This window comes from Camellia sinensis, chromosome 13 (assembly GCF_055761805.1).
Source record: "Camellia sinensis isolate YWXY chromosome 13, ASM5576180v1, whole genome shotgun sequence".
NCBI lineage: Eukaryota > Viridiplantae > Streptophyta > Magnoliopsida > Ericales > Theaceae > Camellia > Camellia sinensis.
The window spans coordinates 111,071,816-111,076,608 of NC_138973.1; the positions used below are offsets into that span (position 1 = coordinate 111,071,816).

At 35.4% G+C, this 4,793-nt stretch overlaps 1 long non-coding RNA gene across 1 annotated transcript; it reads left to right on the top strand.

Moving 5' to 3' along the window:
- The first annotated feature begins 2,453 nt into the window (after positions 1-2,453).
- LOC145805964 (uncharacterized) lies at positions 2,454-4,069 on the top strand. Its single transcript, XR_014348323.1, has 2 exons — positions 2,454-2,692; positions 3,480-4,069. It is a non-coding gene; the product is annotated as an uncharacterized LOC145805964 (long non-coding RNA).
- The last annotated feature ends 724 nt before the right edge of the window (positions 4,070-4,793 follow it).

Here is a 4,793-nt window from a genome sequence, read left to right on the forward strand (position 1 = left end):
GTTAGGTTTGTTTTCCATCTTCATCCACAATGAAATATCTTTATATGCATGTGTTTCCTTGGTAAAAATCTAAAATTTTACCTTTTAGATTCATTCAAGTAAGATAAAGACATATTTAGCAGGTTCAAAGAGTTATCAAATTCCTCTTCTGTTATTCATTTGAAAATTTTACAAGCTTCAAGGAAATCCAATATGCTTGAATACCAACCTGGTCCTGTTCTGTGGACCTCAGAATGAAAATGAAACTGTCAGTCATACCCCAAGCGCAACAAACTCTAATGATAATTGTTTGGTGCAATCATGCCCATATGAATATGCCCCAAACTCACCATGCTTCTGTGCTGTGCCTCTGATCGTTGGATATTGGTTGAAAAGTCCTGGATTCAGATATTTTGAGCCGTACTGGGTTCCATTTGAGATGTACCTCACAACATGTCTTAAATTGAACATTTTTCAGCTTGAGATTGTTTCTGTTTTATAGGAAGAAGGCCCTCGACTGAGAATGGACTTGAAGATTTTTCCTGTATACATTGACAACACCTCTTCTCACATCTTCAATACGACCGAGGTTTAACGAATCCGGAGCATGTTCACAGGATGGCATATTCCTGATAGTGAAATTTTTGGACCTTATGAACTTCTTGATTTCCCTCTGTGGTTCCCTTATGTAGATGGTTTGTCTTCTAAACCTTATCTGACAAATGTTTTTGTTTCTTGTTTTTTAGCAATCTGTCAGCAGCTCCTCGCACCTTTGACCTGAGGTTCAAAGAGTCATGCTCAAAACCAACAGGCTCAAGGAGGTCTTATCTGACATGTTTTGTTCAGGAATATGATGAAATAGATATAGTGATCTTATTAGTTATGGTCTTTGTATATCTTTCATTGTGAGAAGGTTGTCACGTTTTTTTTGGGCTCTAGTTGAAAATATGGGTAGCTAGTTTACCCTCCATGTGTATACTAGTGATGTTTACCCCTGGTGTGGCAGTACGAGTGGTTTGCACACTATAAAAAATAAATAAAAAAACCTAGCTAATGCTCCTATTAGCTGGAACTGTAGTGGATGATGCTTGGATCATGGTGTTGGATGATCTATTCTTGGGGGGGGGGGTTTACATTGATCTTAAAGTCGGCCACAAATAGTGACCTATGCCATTTTAAACAACGAAGTGCATAGTCATGCTTTCCAATTTTTGTATGCATTCAAGGATGGATTGAATTGGTTTGTGCTTATTACTTTTATTTCTATTGCAGTGATCCCCTCTTCCACTTTAAAATCTGGAATTAGCAAGGGGGCACTAGCTGGCATTGTAGTAGGAACAGTTGCAGGTGTAGTTATATTATCTACTGTTGTCACTTCTCATATGGAGATTGCATATGAATAAATACACCGCAGTTTCAAAAAGACGTCGATGTGAGTATCTTATAATTACCAATATCTGAGGTGGAAGTAAATTTATCATGATTCTCCATTATTTTGTCCCTACTTTTTGTAGTTGACCATAAGTATTTCAAAATGTTGGCAATTTTGATAAATATTCTAATTATTAATTCTATAAAAAAAATATAAAATACTCAGATCTATTATAGTAATCATTGGCTGCTTTAAACCAAGGTGGCTATTTGATATTTTTTCAAAGATCTGGTTTCAATATATGAAGTTTATCATGATAGCTTTCGTAGATGAACAGGAAGCTGCCAGTTTCCAAATTTCAGCTGTTCTATGGATACATGAAAGTGATGTATACGCATATTATCCCTTTGGAATTACCCTTCCAACTTATCAAAATAGCATGTTTGATTTTTGTTGAGATTAAAACTTCAAAAAATAGTTTTATAATGGGCAAACTTAAATAAGCACTTATTCAACCCTGAGTAATAGGATTTAAAATTACCATGATTTACCATGGGCCTTGTGGGTTTGTAGAATGCATTCACCTTCCAAGACCAATGTAAGGGCACAAGTGACCGCAGAGGTTGGGAATGTCAACAATAAACATTTTGTATTAGCTCTCAAGGTAAAGATACAAGATTGCAGGAACAGTGAGACACTTGGATCCCTTGCTCAAATTTTGAGTTTTGTAATTGGAAATTATGCAGGTTAAGAGTATGCTTGATCCTTGTGAAGATGAAAATGATGACATTCAAGACGATGATGTGAGCTTAGGAGCTGGTTTTGTACAAAGGGATGAGCATTCTGAATCTGTCAGTGAGGTGCTGTGTTAACATTTCGTTACTGTTTGTTCTCCATGAGCTTCACTGACTGCTGAAAGCTTGATTTACCATATAGAACAAGTGTTTAGTTAACTACTTGTCAATTTGTAACCCACTTTAGGTTAGCCATGCGCAAGATAACCAATACATAGTCGCGCCAATAGGTAATTACATGTCTTTGTGCTCGGCTGTTTCAGCTTGTTTACATATTAGGTGTTTCCAGTATTTGTCCAATTGAAAATGGGTGTTTGGATAGGAAGAAACATTTGTCCTCTGCAACTGATCTGTTTTCAGAAAATAGTGAAGATAAGATGGTTTCAACTACAGAGAGAGTGAAATCTTTTCAAACTGATGAAGATCCCTCTTTAGTGGAGCTTTTGTTCCAGTATGGTTGATATCTACTTATTTCATGTTCACGGCCTGGAACTCAAGTGGCAAACTTGCAGGGAATATGGAACAAGGATATTGAGCCAGCATGGGAGTAAGCTCTCTCTCTCTCTCTCTCTCTCTCTCTCTCTCTGTGTGTGTGTGTGTGTGTGCATGGTATTTTGTAATTTTCTCCTTGATGCAAGTGCATAGTGAAATCTTCTTTCTTTTTTTCTTCCCCTTTAAGAAATTAGCTTCTAAGAGAGATGAGAGAGAGTTGGAAAGATAGAATTTTTAAGCCATAAAAACAGCAATATTGCCTTTCAATCTGTACTTCATTTTATATTAGTCTTTCGATGTAACATAATTTCTCTGCTTCCTGTTGATAAAAAAAGCATATGTATTTTTGCATCTACTAATGTGACCTTTTCCTTTTTAACTCTCCAGTGGCGCTCAACACTTGAATATTAATCTTCAAATGAACTATTGTCCCTCCCTTCCATGCAACCTTCATGAGTGCCACAAGCCCTTGTTTGATTACATTTTGTCTCTGTCAGTCGATGGAAGTAAAACTGCCGAAATAAGAATATCTTTCACTTATCAAACATTAATGGTCCTTATGAACTGTTCTTTTATTCATTTTGTGTGATCACATGTGGTATTGTGTATATATGTATATTTGTTTTTCTGCAAGCCATCATTTGGAGCTTAGTATTTTTTATTTTTTTTGAAAGACTGAATAAGTATAAAATATGTATGTATGCATATAAAATTTGTACATCAAAGTAGTTAGGTAGGTTAAGACCCAGGATGAACTCTGTGATTGGTGTTTTCCGTGATAAATTGTTCTATTTAAGCATTCTATATTCTTTATAAGCACTATTGTTTTTATTTAGTCACAGAATGTTACAAGTGAACTATGAAGCAAATGGTTGGGTTGCACATCAGGTGTCACATATATAGGCAAAAACATCTCCTGACCGAAGTCAGGCTGTTTGGGCTTTATGGAAAATGGGTGGAGCATGGCTTTGTACTCATCTATGGGAGCATTATACTTGTACTATGGACAAAGTAAGATTTGCTTATACTTATAATGGGAGCATTATACTTATACTTGCTGGGCTGCTGCTGTTGCACTGTTGCTGTGAGGCGGCTGCTACTAGATGTTGGTCTACTGGATAAGTTTGTGGGTGATTTTCATGTCGTTTTGTCTGTCTTTGTTAGTTTCATGTTTTCATTTTATTATCTGTTGTTTCTAATGTGAGTTCACAATTTGGATGTATTTGGGTATTTTAGTGACTTTACCCTTTTAGGTTTTATACATTGCTTCTAAAAACAGTATCAGTAGTGTTTTTTTTGCTTGCACATCAACTTTAGGTGATTTCATATCAATGTTATTAGTTTGTAATAGTGGTGCCTGAGGGATGCCTCTTGTAAATCTGTAAATCTTATAAAAATATATAAATTATTTTCAATTATTTTTGTTAGTAAATGTGTCGCCAAAAGTTTATTTTTGCCCACTTATATTGTGTTGCTAGAAGTGTATTTTTTGCCAATGTCAATTTGTCATTCCCAAACGTAAACATTTATCGACAAACAAATCGTCGGCAAATGGCTATATTTACCGACGTAAATGTGTTGCCAAAAGTTTACTTTTACCCACTCATATTGTGTTGCTAAATGTGTATTTTTTGCCAATGCTAATTTGTCGTTGCCAAAAGTGAAGTTTTATCGACAAACAAATCGTAGGCAAATGACAACATTTACCGACGTAAATGTGTTGCCAAAAGTTTACTTTTGCCGACGCGTATTTTGTTGCTAAAAGTATATTTTTTGCCCATGCAAATTTGTGTCGCGAAAAGTGCCACACAATCATCATATTTGAATGACTTTTACCAACGCAAGGTAAATTGCCGACGATGGATGAAGACTTTTATCGACGACTATGTTTGTCGCTAAAGACATTACTTTTACCAACGTAATGATAATTTCGTCGGCAAAAACTTTTGCCGACTCACTTTTGCCTACGGGTTGCCAACGTAGCTTGATGTGTTGGCAAAACTCTTTGCCGACGAATTTTCCCTTTTAGCAACATATTTTGTTGCGTTGCAAAAAATGCAATTTCTTGTAGTGAATAAATTTATTATTTTTAAAAAGTACAATTAAACTATTTATACTTTTTACATCATCATATTTCAATAACACTAATAAATTAA